General features: G+C 38.4%; 1 protein-coding gene across 2 annotated transcripts in view; it reads right to left on the bottom strand.

Annotated features, from left to right (window-relative positions):
- Positions 1–19821, bottom strand: part of gnaz (guanine nucleotide binding protein (G protein), alpha z polypeptide) — a 47895-nt gene extending 28074 nt beyond the window's left edge. Inside the window, exon 1 of one of the 2 annotated variants that reach the window (XM_056253306.1) lies at positions 19563–19821. The gene's annotated coding sequence lies outside the window, so the exon portion shown is untranslated. Of the gene's footprint in view, positions 1–2873; positions 2981–19562 lie in introns of those variants that run through there. The other variant, XM_056253309.1, reaches the window with a different exon arrangement.
- Between the last annotated feature and the right edge of the window lie 605 nt (positions 19822–20426).

Raw genomic sequence — 20426 nt, 5'->3', positions numbered from 1 at the left:
ACAAATGAACAAAACCTTTATGAATTTTGAAGTGTAAATACAATCACCAAGAGTCAAAAGCTAAACATTGGCTATAAACGAACTACACCACATAGTCGCACGACATCAACATCACCATAACTAAGTTTCTGACAACTCCTTCATTCTTTGTTTAAAAACATTTCCCCTGAAGAATTTTGTTAGTATAGTTTGCAAGAGTGCGATTGTGAAAATGGACTAGTGAGTAGATGAGTTTACTTGTTCAGCACGATGACGTTTAATGTTCCGGCAACCTCTGGAGTCCCATTAAGTGGCTTATCAACAAAAAAAGTTAAAGCTTTAAAACTTTGATCCCAAGCAGGTATTTCTGATGTATTTTATATTGTAGAAAAAAACAAGAAAATACCTTCAGCGTGGGATTTTTTTTATCATTATTATTTATTTATTTTTTTTACAAAAAAAAAACATTCAAAAAACGAATATATATATATATATATATATATATATATATATATATATACGGTATATATATATATATATATATATATATATATATATAAAATGTTTTTTTTTTTTTTTTACATTTTCATTATCTTTCATTGGTAACAAGCTTCTACAAGTTTACATGCTTGAGGTTGCCCGATGTTTAAATCCCCAAATCAGAGGGGTTTTTTTCTGTGGAATTTATACATTTTCTGAATTCCAAATAGTATGCTCTACTATGTTTATACATCCAAAAACTTTAGGCAGGTGCACAATCAGATAAAGCACTTCACTAAAGAATAAACAAAAATCTACTGCTCCCAAAAATATACTTATTCAAATTTGCAACGTCAGGCATTCGGGTTGAAACGTTGCACATTTTAATAAATTGATTTTTGGGAGCAGTAGTGGCAGTGTGCTGATTTTTGTTTATTCTTTCTACATTTTCTGCTCAGTGTTTTACTTAATCTATCCAACCTGGCAACCATGCACACATGATCTCTCTGCTGATGATCTGAAAACACCAACAAACATGTATGAACAATCTCCATTGTGATATTCTGTTCATACAGCCAGTATGTGTTCCTTCACGAGGCGAATCTTGACTATATTGCTTACAATTGTAGTAAGTTTCTAAGTCTTTTTGTTGTTTTATTAGAAGAACATGACCAAAATTAGGAAGGCTGAAACACACATGACTTTTGTACAGATTTTTGCACTGATTTGCCGTCTGGACAAGTCACCTCTAGTAGCCAAAAGAAAGAGCCTTAAGATTTTGAGTAGTCAGAGTTGACCGATTTTGCAGGAAATCAGGAAGTGTATGATGGGCGCAGCCGCAGACACTGATTTTTTTTAGCTTCAGACTATATTGTTTTCATTTGTAGCGCATCTCTTAAAGGATTAATTTGCCCAAAAATGAAAATTATCCCATAATTTACTCATGCTCAAGCCATCTTTGGTGTATATGACTTTCTTCTTTCAGCCAAACACAATCGGAGTTATATTAAAAAATATCCTGGCTCTTCCAAGCTTTATGAAGTGAATGGGAGTGAATGGTAGATATTGAAGCCAAAAAAAGTGCATCCATCCATCATAAAAGTAATCCATTTGGCTCCAGGGGGTTAATAAAGGCCTTCTGAAGCGAAGCGATGTGGTGTTGTAAGGAAAATTATCCATACCTATAACTTTATAAACTATAATCGCTGGCTTCCGGTAATGGCCGTAGGGCCAGAAAAGTGACCTCTGACCCGAAGTGACATTCCTCTGACCTTTTCTCTTTTGTAATGTCTCTCAGCCATCTCTCTTTCTACAGTCTTTCTTCAAATCTCCCTCTTGCTCACTCTCTCTCCTCCCCCATCATGGAGCTCACTACTGCTGATTGGCTACAAGTGTATTGTGCTGCTTAGTTTAATCCACTTTTAACAGCATTTCTCAGAAATCGCTTACTGCACCTTTAACACTACAGAGCCCCTTGTGGCAAATGGCAAATGTTAGAAAATTAAGTTTTTCAAAGTGGCAGTGCAAACAATAATTTCAATGTCAGGGATGGCTCATTATGAACACACGGATGTCACAATATGAACTTTCAACACAGAAGGTACACTAAACCCATGAGGAACGCTAATGCCCCAGAAGCAGCACACACACCCAGCATGACTTGTCAGCTTTTAAAGATTGCCACAGTTGTAACAACAATTACAGCTAATGATTCTGATGCAACACATTCGACACTGCGCTAGTGCCAGAGCCATGAAGCAATAAAAGGACTGCTTTCTTTAATGATTTATACATAAAACATAAAATCAATCAAATACAGAACTAGGCATGAGCTAATGCACTTGTGGAACTCTGTGACTATAGCATGTGGTTAACACTGACTGATTAACACTGTCGTGGTCATTCAATCAACATGTATTGTTACACACACTCGGACTCAACTGACCTAATCACTATTCTAGTCTGATACCACAGACATTTTGACCAAGGGGCCAAGTGAGGCACATCCTCCAAAAAAAAGTCACGTGAAAGGAGGCGTGTTGCTGTGATTGGGTAATTACCCCTTATCATGCTTGAAACTTGGTCCGCTAATTGGCCTGAAGTGACAAGTCATCTAATTTTTAATTAAAGCTGCTCCTTGATACATTTTAGCATCAATACACTTGGTGTTTTTACTGAAGATTTAATGACTTACTATCCGAACAAAATAATATGAGCAGAATTAAAAAGAAATTTTAATTAAATTTTGTATTGAGACTTGATGAGACTTTGATGTAACTTTGATTAAAAAAAATAGTATAGTATAAAACAAAATTATAATCTTGGAAGTAAATGCTGTTCCAGTAAATGCTGTAAATCTGCCTGCTCATTTCCTAAATACGAATCCTAAATCTACGAATGATTCAAATACTCACAATTTTCCTGGAAAGTTATCTTGTCAGTCTCGTTGAGTCAGGTAGCTCTTCTGGTGACTTTGACGTCAGCTTCCCAAATGCTAATAATTTCTGGTTTGAATGCCTCTGAAACATCTATCAATGAACGAAAAAGGATAAACCAAACCAGGTTGATTTTGAAAAACAGAAATGACAAAAACTGAAACAGCATCAGATGGAAGTGAGATGTAACAGTCACTGGGTTTTTTCTGAGTGTTTTCTGAGATTTGAGACGGACATTGCACAAACGATGGCTAACGTACAGTGTTCCAGCTCAGACAGGAATCAGCGTTCTCTTTTTGGAGTTCTGACTCATTGGTGGTGTACAGGAACCTGCCTACGTCAGAAACAAGTTAGATGTAGGTCGCAGACTGAGAGATATCCAGCATGCTGCATTTAAAGCCTTGCATTATGCAAGACGATGTGGCCCAAATAGCATCATTATAATATTTTAGAGTAATATTCATCCAAAAATCATTTACTCACCCTAATGTTGTGGTTCACTAAAAGGAGATGTTAGGCAGGATGTCTTGTCCAAATAATGACAGTGAATGGTGACCACGGGCTGTCAATGTTAAAAAAAAAAGACCCCCCAAAAAAACAATCATGGACCCAGCCCAAATGACTCTTTTCAAAATCTTCTGACGCCATACAATAGATTTGTGTGAGGAAAGACAGGAGTATTCAAAATACTCTTCTCTGACAGGTCTCAAATCAACAATTTTTTGTCATGAAATAATTTGGGCCCATAAATTAAGATTTCAATCCCACGACTTATTCATTTGTGGCAACGTTTTATTAATTTGTTCCCTTGTTATATTTAAATCATGTCCACGAGTCACGACTTATCAAACTGATCCCTCGTTTAAGGTAAATCATGGTTATCTTTTTAATTTAAATTGAATTATTAAATCAGATGAACAAATTCCTAACCTGCATGCACTCAAAAAAATGATATGTTGGCTTTACTTAACTTTTTTATGTAAACAGGTTCCACCGGTTCCACATAACTATGTTTCGTTAAACAAACATAATATGTTCATGTAACTTCAACATCATGGAATTTGGTCATTTTAAGCGACCCAATTAAACTCTGAGCTAATGAGTTAATTAAGTGAATAACTGAGTGATGATTGAGCATTATTGAAGACACCTGATGTTAACAAGCAGAATCTCTGAAGGAGAAAACCGTAATGTTTAAGTCACCATTATGGAGATAAGTATTTGTTTTAGTTGGGCTCTTGAACATTAACTTTGAATTTTGTTTGGTTGCTGTACATGAGTTATAACAGCCGGATGAACAATAAACAAAGGTCATCTGATGGTGTTGGTTGTGTTTTAACATAATCATTATTTCATAATCATTTGACCTGAGTCACTGAACTTATATTAATCCGAATTTCTGAGTTAAGTTAACCTTTCGAATAATAGCAGCATTGTCATTGTAGAGCATACTATTTTTAGCAGTGGTGGACAGTAACGAAGTAAATGTAATTCGTTACTGTACTTAAGTAGCTTTTTTGCGTATCTGTACTTTACTCAAGTATTTAAATTTTGGGAGACTTTTACTTTAACTCCACTACATTTCAAAGTCAAATATCTTACTTTTTACTCTACTACATTTTCAAAATCAGTCGTTCCTTTTTATTTATGAGTGGATAAAAACGTAACTGGTCAAACGAGCCACCAATCACAGTACAGCGCGCGCCCTTTGTTTTGAACTTGCCTTGGCGGTATCTACTAAGCGCGAACCAGTGCCGAGAGTTGCGAACATAGATGGTTGTGACAGTAGATCTCTCCGCCGCGCGGTCACGTTATTCGTGTAGCTCTCAATAGTTTCAAACAAATCGCGTTGACAATGATTTTAAGCGGGACAGAGAGCAGCAGCTATTATTGCAGCAATTATCGGTAAGTATTGACACATTATGTACTGCTTACGTTGCCACTAAAATGACTTGCATATAATAGCTTTTTTTTCTGGGGAGTAGCCTAGCAGAAACACTGCATTAATACGTTTATGTGTTTAATTTTGGAGGGAAATTGGCTGCTCCCATAACATAGAATATATATATATATATATATAGGCTATGTGTGTGTGTGTGTGTGTGTGTGTATATATATATATATATATATATATATATATATATATATATATATATATATATATTTAATGGCGTTGTGCAGGTTTATGTGAATGTATCATAACATTAAGATGTTAATAATTATGACCATAGGCGCTGGAGAAAAATATATAAAGTAAATACTGTAAATGTTTTATTTGTTTTATTTATGGGAACAGTCCCCTTCCCTCCAAAATTAAACACACAAAAAATTAATTCAATTCAAATATATATATATATATACACAGTATATATATATATCAGACTAATTAATGTCATTTCATTAATAGATTGGTGTGCCAAGAGTGACATTAGTCTTCACTTAGACTGAGTTAAGCAAGAGTCTTGTGACAAATTATAATAGGACATTATAGCCATAAAAAAATCAAAGTACTTGGATACTGAAGTACATTTGAAGGCAAATACTTTTGTACTTTTACTCAAGTGAATGTTTAAAGGCAGCACTTCTACTTTTACTTGAGTAATATTTTACCTTGAGTATCTTTACTTTTACTCAAGTACATGGTATGTGTACTTCGTCCACCACTGATTTTTAGACTTTTCAATGAAATTCAAATGATCAAATCAATAAATAAAAAAGAAACTTCCTAAAAAATATTTTGAGAAGGCACACAGACATCAAGAATCAGCCTGTGAATCTCAACAATGGTGACAATTATAAAGCATGTTGCAGTGCATTCTGGGTGCCACCAATCAAAACTCATTCATGGCTCCCATCATGCATTGCTGCATGAATAAATAATGAGCTTATGATCTGTTTGTCACCATTGCTGAGATTCATATGCTGATTCTTGATGTCTGTGTGGCCTACTCAACATATTTTTTAAGAAGTTTATTTTTTATTTCTTGATTTGATCATTTGAATTTCATTGAAAAGCCTAAAAGTAGTATGCTCTACAATGACATTAAGGAAAACTTAACTCAGAAATTGGGTTCAATATAAGTTCAGTGATTGAGGTCAAATGATTGTGAAATAATGATTATGTTAATTCACAAACAACACCATCAGATGACCTTTGTTTATTGTTCATCCGGCTGTTATAACTCATGTACAGCAACCAAACAAAATCTAAAGTTAATAAGTTAATGGTCAAGAGCCCAACTAAAACAAATACTTATCTCCATAATGGTGACTTAAACATTACGGTTTTCTCCTTCAGAGATTCTGCTTGTTAACATCAGGTGTCTTCAATAATGCTCAATCATCACTCAATTATTCACTTAATTAACTCATTAGCTCAGAGTTTAATTGGGTCGCTTAAAATGACCAAATTCCATGATGTTGAAGTTACATGAACATATTATGTTTGTTTAACGAAACATAGTTATGTGGAACCGGTGGAACCTGTTTACATAAAAAAGTTAAGTAAAGCCAACATATCATTTTTTGGAGTGTGTAATGTACAGGACTCCATAAAACAAATGTACATTTTGAATGCAATTTCCCATTATTGATGTCAAACTTGGCATGATACATCTTGATGCAACAATATATGTGAACAATAATGAGATTTGAGAGCTGCAACAGACAAGAATATCAGTGAATAATGACTTTTATCATGTTTTTTGGCTTTTTCCTCCCCATTCACATCATTGTATGGAAAAGAGCAACGTGAACACTCTGCTAAATTTCTCCTTTTTTGCTCCATGAAGACCAACAACAACAACAAAAATATACAGGTTTGGAATGGCATGAGGGTAAATGATAACAGAATTATGATTTGTGTGTGAACTTTTTCTTTAAGGCCATGCCTGGTTACCAGTACAACCTATTATTACATTCCTTTATGCCCTCTCTATCACAAATTCTGCTTAATTTCCGTTCTTTTTGCTATGACAAGATACTAGGCCTTCCAGGGGACAAGTGCTTGAGTCACGTCCAGCCTAAGTACTGGATCAAAGAGATAGAGGCCCTTTACTGTAAGTAATAGCGCTTAGAAGATTTTAATTATGACAGGTTGTGAAGATTGTGACAGAGTGTGAGGTGAAGAAGTGAGACAAAGCTTTATGAGAATGAATTAGGAGACACAGCATCGGGTTATCAGGTTGAAGTCGTTCTGCATTATGACTAATTACTAAATCAGTCAAGGTCAGAGTTTTTCCTCTTATCTTCGTCTGAAGTCACATTATCTCAATAAACCACTGAGCATCACTGAAAGCTCAATTAGTTATATGTCTATATATAAGCAACGCTACTCAACTTTAGAAAGTCTAGGGGCAACAGAGCAAGAACATTTCAGCCTCAAATAAAAGTTACTTGCAAGTTAGCTCTGTGGTGTCTTAACTGGAATATTATACTGTGAGGGCAGCCAGATCTTATGAGAAAATGTAACTATTTTATGAGGTGGCAACTTCATATGAATTTATACAATGTGATTCGTATGGAAACGTAACATTTTTGGGAAAAAATAATGTAAGCAAGCATAAAGGTCCACCCCTAAACCTAACCCAATTGTGTCCATATGACAATGGAATAATTGACAAACAACAAACGATGCAGTCCATTGTGTCACTCGCCACTTTCTAACTATTTTATGCTTTGGCTAATTGGTGCAAATTCATGTGAATTCTTACAATCTCAGTTGTACGTTTTCTTGTGATCTGCTTTCGCCAAACTGAGGGTTAAGATTAGAGGTGGACCTTCATACTTACGTTTTTTTCTGAAAATCAAATCACATTGTACGAAATTACCACCTTGTAAAATAGTTCTGTTTTCTCATGAGATCGGGTTGCACTCGCAGCATAATATGCTAGATAGTTACCATGCAGCTACCTTGCAACTTTTATTTATTTGCCAAAAGCATTTGGCAATCTGTGAATTTTAATTTTGGCCTCTGGCCAAGGTCTTTAAAAAGGTTTTTATGCGCACTACGGGAAAATACAAAAAGGAGTGAAGCGTTGTGGAAAGTAGCATATTTAACATGTTTATGAAGTTTATGAGTGTTCCAGGCACATGCGTTTCATCACGTCTGGATGAAGGGATCGTATGCATTGGAAATGAGTGTGGGGGCGTCACATGATGAGCTTCAAACAATCACATTTGTCCAAAGCTTTGTACACTCATGGCCCAAAACCGACCCAAGATGTCTTGCTCAAAGGACACAGCTTTGTTGTACCACAGTGCAAACATCAGGAGAAACAATGAGTGGCAGTGTTTCAGTCAATAGCGGCCCCAAAACAGAGGACATTTGATTTGGCTGGGGCCGGCGTTGATGGTGGGCGACTGTATAGCAGATCTGTTTTTGTCATAAAGGGTCCCATGAGAGGTAGGGGCATGGCCTGGCCCCTATTAAAAGTGTTGTTTTCAGTCACATGTGCTTCTTGCCCTGACAATGCATGTCTGTGTGCTGTGAATGTTTTTGCATAGCTGCTAATGGGAACCGTCTATATAGGGGAAACCAGACTGAAGAGGGGGAAATGGTGTACCAACTATTGGTTGGACTTTAAGTTCTGAGCCTAACAGTCTGCGTTTGTCCACAACCTTTTAACCTCAGCCGCTGTCAAATAAAGGAAAACAAAAGAGGTCTGACCAAGCTCAAGAGCGACATGTTGCTAATCTGTCTTTGAGCACTGCTTTGGTATATGTTCAAATTCAGGCTTTGATAAGATATGAGCCGTTTTGAGGCACAGCAGTTTTCTGAAGGAAGGGGTCGGTTTATCTCTGCGCTAGCCCTAGCGGCTGCACTTAGCTGGGGTGTGATTTCACTATTCACTGTAAACACAGACCGTGAGGGGGAGTATCGGCACAAAACTGGCCAGAATGATGCTTATGAAAGGTTGTCAGACAAGAATGTACCTGACTTTGAAGGAATGTGCAACACTTGCTCAATCGCATAATGGATCTTATAATCGCAATTATAGCATAATGTTGATTACAATCACTTTGCCAATAAATTATTTTAAAGGGGACCTATAATGCAAAATTCACTTTTACATGGTGTTTGAACATAAATGTGCGTCGAGTGTGTGTGCACAACCACCCTATAATGGTAAAAATCCACCCAATCCTCTTTTTTTAATCCCCATAAATCATAAGCAGTGTCTCAAAACAAGGGCTGAATCCAAAATCGCCCCCTATACCATCAAATAGGGCGTTATTTGAGGGGACATCCATTTGTTGTGGTGTCTGAAACCATAGTGGACGTTATTGAGTGCACTTATTCAATCCCACTTTGCACTGCAATAACGAGTGTAAAACCGATGTACGCTCAACGGCTGTCCGAATTTTTTCATCTCGTTTTCATCCACTCCTTCAAGTGAACAGTATTAGTGGACTAACGAAGGGAATAGTGAATGAGGGTTTAGGGGGCGATTTCGGATTCAGCCAAGGCGTTTGCAGATTTTAGCTGTGTGATGTCACATATGCTTAGGCCCCGCCCACGACTGCTGACAGATTATGCCCCATTAGCATAGACCCCGCTCTGAGAGCGCTTTACACAGTCTGCCATGTTTATCTCCTCACCAGAGCATTTAACAGCAGCATTCAAGTAAAGAAATGTATTCTTATTAAAGCTACTAAAGTTATTCAATCAAGAGCACTAAGTGATTTTCTGTTTTTCTTTTGTTGTTTGATTCATATTAACAGCATATCCAGCAGTAAGTTCTGTATATTATGCTGCTTTCACTTTAATGCACAGATCTAATAAACACATGCGATTTCTTTACTTGCTGTTTACGTTCACAGGCATAACGGTCTGTGTTTATGCCAACTTTTCATGTTTTTGACGTAACCTTGTGTGTATTTGACAGCTTAAGCACAATAAGACGTGAAAGAGAACTTAGTTTAATACTCACGGGAGTATTAAACCATCTGTCTGACATCCAGCTCTCTGTGCCCATGCTTCAGGTGTGTGTGCTCAGAAAACCACATATCAGAAGTTTAGACTGATATGGCTTTAAAACGCAAGCAAATAATAAACTTTCATGATGACGACCAATATTTTGACAGTAATGGCTGATAGTGTTAACTGTCTAAAGGTGCGGCCACGTTAAATTTAGCAGGCAAAAAGGTCTGTTGCCTGTTGTCAATAGTGTAGTGAAGTATGAAGCACTGCTGAGACGAAAGCTTTCTGTTGGTCACTGCAGAAAATTCACGGGACCAAATTCAACTCATTGCAAAAATCTGCGTGGGGAAATCTTTCGTCCTCACGTGAAATTCCAGATCATGTGGATTCCTATCGAAATGGCATGATTTTACCCTTGAAAATTGGCCCACCAGTGGTAAATGGCTGATATAATGGTGCTATATATAGCACCACAGATCTTTTCGTCTATATTATTGATGTACATCCAAGTAAAACAGATGGTTCTATCTGGTTGTTGATTGGATGGAGGCAGATCTGATTGTAAGAAAGGGACGGGGTTAAAGTGGACTTAATAAATGGAAAAGGCTGGCATAGAGAAGTCTGAGGGTTCACCAGAAGATCCATTTATGGCATATTGATTCAAAATTACATCAAAACAAATCAAAGAAAAATCAAAACACTTGCATTGATGAATCGTTCACAATAAGATCTAACATGCATTTAGAAAATAGGGGGGATTTCTAATTCATGCTGACTCCGGAAACCAGTGAAAAATATTGATGATGACTCTTGCACTACACAGATTTTTATCTAATCAAATGCTCTGTAGAATGTGAATGTCCATCCCCCAATACCACATGCAACCGACTAGCAAGCAGCAAATCATGTTTCACCAGTGTGACATTGCTAAAGCCTTGGGAGACGAGTTGTTTAACATGTCCCACCACAACTTCCTGTTTCAATAGGAACATACAACACAGGAAATATAAGACTACACCCGTTAAACAATTTCATGTGGTCTTTAACTTGTGTTGAACCTGGAATCTTCCCCTGCGCAAAACATAACTGTAGCAGTATGCTAGCACAGCAGTTTGACTATCATCTAGCTTTAATAGTTCAGGTCGCCTATTTATTTGACAACATTGGCAAGGTTAGACTTACTCAAACCCTATGCATCATGTGGAGCATCTTTGTATTCGTCTGAATGGCCATAACAGTGGTCATATGACTGAAGGAGAGCTCATGGGGTGGTGGCACCCCTCCACCTACCCCTCAGTCATATGACCACTGTTACGGCCATGCAGACGAATACAATGATGCTCTGTGCGTAATGAGAACAGAAAAGAGGACCCTCTTAGCTCATCTACGCTCGGTCACACACACACGAATACTGTAGGACGGTTCTTGCAGCAGTCCCAGAAGAAAATTGCATCGCTCAGAGATGCTCTTTCATAGTCCGGGAGACTTAATGGAGTTATGATTCATTTAAGCATCAACTGTTAAGTCTATTATCCATTAAGTCTCCTTAATTTGCTTATAAATAAGGCAGGAATAAATGGAATTTATTGGAAAATGTAATTTATGCAAATGAAATGCAAACTGTTTACATACAGTAAGAATATGGTGGCACCTGTAGTGTATATAACATTACAAAAATAATATATTAATAATGCAAGTAAAAATGGGGGGGAATATTAGGAAGCAAGAGACTTGAGTCAAATTTTCAATATTTTCTAGAGATTTGTGATTGCTTTCCTATCAGGTGTGATGGCAATACTTAGCAATTAGATCAGGATTTCTCAATCCATTCATACAAATGGCATAATCCTTAACTGTATAATCTGTATGAAAATACCTCTCAGCTCATCAAACTCTGACTGATACATTAAAATCTGCTTTATGTCATTGAAGTTGGATGCGGTCCACGTAAGCGGAAAATGTGATTAAATGACCGCACGTGTATAACTTCCTCTAAATAAATTGCGAAGAAGCCAGTTGATATGCTGGATTTTATAATCGAACATGTCAGTATGATGCATTACATTATTATGTGATTTTTTGTTAAACCATTGTTTAATTCAGGTATTGTTAAAGCTTCTAAAACCACTTCCCTTGGTGGCGTGTGTACACAAAAACGATGCAAACACCTCAGAGTCCCTCTCCCCGCACCTGCTGACCTAGATAAGAGTACGTGCGTCCTCTGCCTGCCAAGTGCCATTTCCGAGTGATAGAGCCAGACATCGCATACAGACACGCTTGACCAATGGCTCATCCAACATGCTCACCTTTACACCTTTAGTTTCAAAACATCATGCGTGCAACACTTGCAAATGAGTTTCTATTTTTCAGGTAAATGTAGTCTAAATACTTTCACCTATTCCATTTGAATATGTAGAGATGACTATAAGTAAGCCATTCGTAGGTTGATGTACCTGAAAAATTTAAAAACTGCTCTGTTTCTCTATTCCGACCAACTCAACCTAGCAACAGCTCAACCAATGGAGTGAATCTGGGGGAGGGGCTATCTGTTTGTCCAACCAGTGGCAGAAGGGGGAGTGTTCAGAAAACCTTTTTGAAATGATCATTATTTTTGCAGTTTCATTTGGTGATACTAATGGAACAAAAAATCTTCTGTAAAAAGTATGAATATTTACATAATCCTTTTTTATTATTATTATTATTATTATTATTATTATTATTATTATTTACCTTCTCTAAAATAATAGGCTACTAATGCAAATATTTTTTGTTTAATTTTAGTTTAAAATTGATCATTTTTAATTGCATAATGACAAATGCATTTTGATAAAAGTACAAACATTCCATGTAGTTTCTCACTTAATGAGAGCATAAAACTTAGTCTTGAAACATAATAGATAAAAAATAATTATTTCATTAAAATATATATATATTTTACATTAAATAAAGCATGTCACACTGTTTGAAATTCCAAAAAAAAAATATATATACATTTGTATAATAGTATTTATTCATCTTTGTTAACATTAATAAAAAATACAATACACTGTTAGATCATTTTAGCTCATATATTAACAACTCTTGATTTTAATAATGTATTAGTAAATGTAATTAACTAAGACTAAAAAATGCTTTGAAAGTATTTAAGTTGATGTAATTATTCCTATAAGAATAAATCTACTGCAGATAAAGTCCAAAATAACATTGTTTCTAAAAGCCAAAATAGAACATGTCATTTCAGTTCTCGAACCTACTTCCTTCTGCACATTTTAACACAGTATTGTGAAACCTTTTCTTTGTGATATGCAAAACTGCACTGTGGAACAAACTGCTGATAACGACTGTACACAAAAGCCAATACTGAGTTGACTCATCAGGAGAAATGTGATCTTGACCACAGAATTAACAGTCGGATCCATTTCATCCTGCTGATGTCATGACAACTGTACTTTTGTGCCAAATCACTTTGCTTTGTAAATGAACACGCATAAAGGTGCAATAAGCAAACATGTAAAGGTGATACAGATACAAACTTAGCATGAATGGGAGGGTGGCATCGTTTAAAATGTCACGTTTATACAGTTACCTTGCGTCTTTTGATTTGTAACCTTAAGTAACCAATCAGAACACTCTGGCAATCATCTACTCAGTGACAACATGCTAAGAACCACTCAGAACGCCTATACACCTATACAAGTGTATAATGTTTATCGCGTATGATCACCAAGAATATATCCTTGTTCAAATGGGAATGGCATAAGCAGGGCCTGTTTGTTTCGTTCAGTAACATGAGGTCAAGCCTGTCCCACTTATGGCAACAAATTGGGCAACTTTTCTTCCCGATCGAATGAGCATAAGCTCCTGGCATTACTGTGAATCTTCTAGCACTCTTCTAACAATCTTTAAACCTTAAAGGCACACTATGCAAGAATTGTACCTTAATATAACAGCTTCAAAGTAATTTCGGTGGTAAACAAACTCACAGTAGGGCGAATCATCCTGGTAGTAAAGCTTGGGGGGGACGCCGCTGTAAAAACCAGCAATGCAAGTTTGAGAGGAGCGCCCCCGACAAATCTCGCGAGAATAACGACATGCTTTACGGCAACGACGTCACGGTCACACACATCAACAACAATATATGAAGCACGAAGACACTTGCGTGCATTTCAGACGTGATACTCGACGATGGAAAAAGCAAAGAAAACACGGTCGGAAGAGACTAGGAAAAGAGAATCTGACCGCGTGAGGAACTGGAAAAGAGTCCCTGATTCGCCCTCGCTATGTGTGTGCGTGTTGTGTGAGTGAGCGCGGCTGATCAGCGCGGCTGATGAGCTGATCAGCGCCAGCTGTTTTGAATGAGGATGTCCTATATATTGTTGTTTTTTTTTCTCGTCCTGTCTATGTCAGATGGTAGTTGAGGCTACCAGGGTTCTACTCACCGTGTTCTCCTGCATTCCACGCCTGTACCCATGCAGTGGTTTCCTGAGATTTTCCCGGAGGAATTTCTACCTGTTCCTGCATATGTGTCTGCCCACTGCGTCCCTGTTTTTCCGAGCCTGAGTCTTCTTCTGCCTGCTTCCATTTTGACCCACACGGCTATCTACTATTGTGCTCAATAAATTACTGTTTACTCGCAACTGAATCCTTTGACTATTTCCTTCAGAGTTGTGACAGTCCCACTCGGTCGGGCTTTCACTAGTTGGCGCGAGCTAAAAAGCAGCACTGGATGCAACAGCGATGCTGACCTGGCTATCTTGTTGATAGACTAGTAAATAAATCTCTTATTTCTAAACTTGTTTGCGTTCTATGTTGTTGCGCTTGCTTGTAGTATGTCATTTTTTTACGATGCTGTTCATTCATCCATTGTTGATAATTAGACCTGTCCAATACTGTCTATGGTAATTTCCACATTATGTCTAGCTAGCTATTTACGACAGTGCAAGTATTCCACAGCGACTATAGGGGTCGCTGTTTGACAAAAACACAATTTCTGCATGGTGTGGCTTTTACAGAACCAACTTAAGACTTGGATATGACTTATATCATATAGAATTCCACAGTGCTTCTTATATAAGCAGACCACTTGGTTATAGCTAATGACTGGTTTCAATTGAACAAAAGGCCTCTCTCACATGTGTTTCTATAAAACAAGGGCCTGGTCACCTCTTGACACCAAACTTGCCAGAGTGTTGGATTTTCCATGCTCTCACTGAGAAAAGCCCTTTCAGTCCACTTCACTGAGTAGCTACTCCAATTCTAGCCAATCTATATCAGAAGACAAGTCTTGCACAATATGCACGCTGCATTTTTTCCAATATAATATCTCTTAAAGAGAAACTCCAGCTGAAAGGACAGCTTATTATTTGTCATATGATTGGAATGATCAATCAGAACCTTCATGTTGTTCCAAACCTGTATGAGTTTATTCCATGGAACACAAAAGGAAACATTTGAAAAAAATGTACTGGTCACATTATTTCCTTGAAATTACAATGAATGGGGACTAAAATATCAAAAAGGATGCAAAAGCACCATAAAAGTGGTCCATATCATTTGTGCAGTGCACTATATTATTTGAAGTTATTTGAAGTCTTTACAGGTTTGTAGAACTGATGTCCGAATGGATCACTCTGTTGAGTCAGATCTTTTTATGAATCAATTGACCCAGTTCATAAAAACTGAATAATTCAGTCCACATTCATTGTAAGTACATGTAAAACAGCAACATGTAAAACGTGCTCTTCAGAATTTCATCTTTTGTTTTTAAAGAAGAAATATTCATATTTTCAACAACACGAGGGTGAGTAAGTTATGACTGTAAAGTTTAATGTAAAAAGAAAAGTGTCATTTGGGCACGAAAGCCCATTTTTATTAGCCTGGCAAGCCAGACCTACATCAAGATGTTAGGTCTGGGAACTCACAATTGGCATACCTCAATCCGAGGGGCGGGATAAACGGTTGTCTTTCAATATCCCTCGGCACGCAATAGGACAGCGCTACAACCAACCAGAGCAACGAACGGCTGTGGCTGAGTGAGTTCCATGCGTTTTTCCACCAGTGAACCAGCTAGTTGGTATATTAAACTTTTGCCGTATCCGGTCGTCAAAACTCTGAACACATCTTCCTTTTTTAGGAATGACTTAAGTGACGTTCTCTTAACTCCAAGTCATCCAGAGTCGCGGGCAAAGCCGACCAACTCTACACGATCTGATTGGCCGGACCAGTTTTTGGTTTTTCCAGCTCAAAAGTCTATGGAGAGTTGCTAGACCACACTTTGCTGCAAAATAATTTTTGCTGCCACTAGGGTGCGTCTAGATTTCTAGGCTACATTTTTATGCCATTGGTGGCACCAGATTATTCCAAAATCGCATACTCTTAATTAGGCACTTATTTGGAATAAGTAACTACTTCACAACCACTAAAAGCATGTTCTATATTGATATGAATGCAATTCGGACATACTACATTCGCCATGTTGTTATTATCATGTGACCTACCAGCGTCAGTTGCGTCGCTTCACTGCCATCCACAAATTATCTCCCGTGGCCTCATGGGATAGTAAAGTGTCCATCGCATGCACACTTCAGAATCTCTCCGGAAGTAGTAGGTCATCCGTGGACTTTTTGCCTGTACTCTTTTATGAGTACTGTGAATTCAAACATACTACTCTTGTCACATACTATTTTTTGCCTACTGTATAGTAGGGATGTAGCAATTTCGGATGCAGTCATTGACTGTTTTTTAAATAATTTTCCAAACACTCCGTCCATCTTCCATTGGTTAGACAAACAGATAGCCCCGCCCCAAACTGACACCATTGGTTGAGCCAGTGTTGCTATGTCAAAACGCTCAAAGAGTAAAATGTTGAAAGTACCACTGTTACCATTTTCTGGTAAGTCAACCTATTCTGCACATTCTCTGCACATTAAACTGGGATAAAAGACATTATTTGAACAAATTACACACATCATCTTTAAGGACATAATGATGATAAATTTAGAAAGACTGACCGACTTCCTGAGTGTAGATTTAGCATGCTTGTAAAATGCTGCACATTTGAGCTATTAAATAATCACCATTCGATTTAAGCACTATTGATGATCTGACTATCCACAAACCTTTAAGAATGTCACACATTTTACTGCAAAACAGAATGGTAAATAAAACTAATTACTGTTTTAATAAGCAGTACCCGTTAGAAACGGTATCCTCCATGGCAGATGTGTGATTTGTCCTGAGCATTAATGAACAGCTGGCTATCAGAGCATGTAAGGTCACCGGCGAGGTGTTTTGCCAAACCACTACTGTGGTGCCAAAAACTGGTTATGATCATTCAAGCATTCACTCTGAAAGCAGCATGTGTCTATTTTGGCATTTCCCTTTCAAGAAAGTTCCTAACAATGTTGAACCTATAGAATTTCTTTCTCCCAATTATTTCCCTGCATCCCATTTTTGTCTTTTAAGCATACTCTCAATAACAAGGGCAGAATTATTTAGTCTCCATCAGACTTATGTAGTGTGACGCCAAAAAATTAAACACTCCAGTGAACACTTCAGTGACAAAAGCATGTTTAATAATAAATGTGACTTTCTTTTGTAAAATGTGAATTAAAATGGCATTCGTGTGCATGCCGTGCTTTGCTATCAAAGCGGCAAGCTCAGGTATTTTTAAAACATGACCCAAATGCATAACAATCCGACGTTCTGTGCTTTAGATGGTTTTGTTTACGGCATAATTTCGGTTCACAGTTAAATGAGCTACCTGGTAATCAAGCGAAGTTTATTTTTAACCATTATTTGAGACTGAGCTTTAATTGTGATCATGTTGTTGTTGATGTTTATAGTGTTTGAATATCACTGACATTGATGCCTGTGTTTTGACATCCATAATTTTCCTCGCATTCGTATAAGCAAATGAGGAGCAATATTAAAATGAGGGTACGCCTCCCATAACGGCCATCATTTCAGACGACAGCACAGGATGTACAAATATTAACTGGTTCTTAGCTGATGTTGCACAACCATCCTGCAGTTTGGTCAGTTTGTGTGTGTGTGTGGGGGGGGGGGGGGGGAGCGCTGGCAGTATCTGCTCATCTTTACATAGTCTGTGTTTCCCTGTCTTTATGAGTAACACAGCATCTTTACTGTATTAGCACTCTATTGAGCAACTATGCTGTAATGAAGTGAACTTAGCTAGCATAACTGCTCGCTGGCCTTGCCAAACGTCCCCAGAGGAAAATCATACTGCTCAACGGTTGCTCTGTTATAGCTCAGGAGTTCTCAGCTACATTTAATTTAATGTAGATGTTTCTCCTAAAATTCCTTCGGAGAAACAAAAATGCACTCTTAAAAATAACGGTTGTTTATTGGCATCTGTGGTATCATAAACCTTTCTATTGCACAAAGATTCTTTAGAGTGTAGAAAAGGGTTCTTTAGATTATTAATACTAAAAAAAGAGATTATTTTCAAAAATTATGGTATCGCTTTGAAAAAACCCTTAAGGAACCTTCTACTTTAAAAATGTTAACAGAGTGTTATAAATGTAAGAGCAATGATATCAATGTGGATACCATAGCTCAAACTATTTGGTATAAGAGGAATGTGATGAGAAATAATTGCATTTATATCGAAACTTCTGACTTTAGCATCTAGGCACAGTCTGAGACACTGCTGAGAAACTCTCTACATGCCAGAGTCTTTTACTCAAGAGAAGCAAACTCTCTTTACTCAAGAGAGGCAATTTGCTTTCCCTTTAATCTCTTTGCTATTTACTGTAGGAGAAACAATCGAGACTTTAATGAGACTTCATTTGTAATGGGTCCGTGGGCCTCCCCGTATATCCGTTTCCTTGCTTGTGGCGGGTTCTCGCAAAGCCCTCTTAGGATACATTTTATATTTTATCTTTCTCTCTCCTTTAATTTTTTTTTTCCGCATCATCCTCCGCCCCTCTGCCCCTACTATCTCTCCACCATTATACCCAATCCCCCTAACCCCTCCCTGTGCAGGTTGACTCGCACATGCACACACAACCCTGTCACTAGGCTACACTGCCCTCCGCTGCCCTAATAACAATCCCAGGAATTTTAGACAGGGCAAAAATACTTCAAATGACACTTACTGGGGAAGGGAAGGGGGCCTGCCGCCGGGGGAACCACGAACCCGCCTCTGGCACATGCAAACACATCAACGGCGATCAATGGGGAGCAAACGCGTCGTTGTTTAGCATTTGTGCAGTGGGAGTCCAAGATCAGCAGGAGGTATGGCCGAAAGGAGAATACTGAAACGGGCTTTCGCTACACTCCCAGGTGAAACAGAAGCCCTGTCTTTACACAGGGTGTGCACCTAATCCAGCTCCTTCCATATTCACCAGCCAGCAGAGCGTGGCATGAACACACTACACCTAGTGCACTGCTCCATTTGAGATTCAATAATATGTGACCATTTAACATTGCACAAGCTGAATCACTAGGTACGATACGTGGGCAAGAAACTGAAGATGCTTAGTCCTTAAATATACACTCCTGAACCAATCCAGGATTCATGGGGGCTGCTTTAGCATCATCCCTGAGCATCACCTCACAGAGATGGAGGAAAATAGCATTCTCCTGCCCGAGCTACTAAACACGGTCACATTCCCAAGCCAAAAACAAAACCCAAGGACACTACCAGGGAAGCTAGCCTTGGTGCAAGAACAGGAATAAGGGTGTGTGGAAGGAAGAGTGAAAAAAGGAAAATATTTCCTCACCGTTTCACCGCTTGCCGTCCATTCACCAGCAACACTGCAGACAAACATTCGCTTGGGAGGCAGAGGGAGCGCGCGATCCGTCCCCTTAGTCCTGAATCGCCAACATCCTCAGATCCGCCTGAATCTCCTCTCACACATGCACTCATTCACTGTCCCTCTTTCGTTGTGTCGTGCTCTCTCCTCCCTTTTACAATTGTCGGTGTGCTATTTCCCCTCTTGTTAGCTCCAAGGCAGTTAAGAGACACTGCAGCGATGGGGGAGGAGGTGTGTGTGTGCGTATGTATGTGTGCTTGTGTTCAAGTGTGTTCGTTCGTGAGTGAGGGAGTATGAGAGCAAAGAGGGAGGAGTCAGTGGGGATAGACGAGAAGAGAGGGGAAAACAGCTAGTAGGATTAAGTCCTGAGGAGAAAGAGAAAGCAGAGCGGGGTACAGAGAGATTTCTGGAGGAGAAAATGCAAGCCGTATCGCAAAGAACGACGGGTATGAATTATCTGTGTGCATGCGAGATATGGCAGATGTTCTGCAGCCCTGCTGGTTTGCTCGGCCAGCTGCAAGAGTCGGTCCACAGCAGGGTTGGTTGCGATTCATTGATGGCTGAAAGCTTGTAGGAAAATGATACAGAGTGACAGATATAGGCAAAGGAGGGAGTTGAAGGGGAAAGAGGAGATGACGGCAAGGGACCAGGAGGGGGTTGGATAATGCTGTAATATGTTGCTTCTGTGCCAACTGTTTCTGTGACAGAATGACCACTTCCTCTGCAGCCATTGGTCCCCTGCTTATACGGATAGATGTGCTGACAAATAAAATATCCAGCAGTGGCTCGTGGGTGATTGGAGCATGCTCCCCATCCCGCCCCTGTTGAAGC

The sequence above is a fragment of the Rhinichthys klamathensis genome, unplaced genomic scaffold (assembly GCF_029890125.1).
Source record: "Rhinichthys klamathensis goyatoka isolate OS25496 unplaced genomic scaffold, OSU_Roscu_1.1 h1tg000104l_1, whole genome shotgun sequence".
Lineage (NCBI taxonomy): Eukaryota > Metazoa > Chordata > Actinopteri > Cypriniformes > Leuciscidae > Rhinichthys > Rhinichthys klamathensis.
The sequence above is the reverse complement of the archived record's forward strand: the minus strand, read 5'-3'. Positions and strand labels throughout refer to the sequence as shown.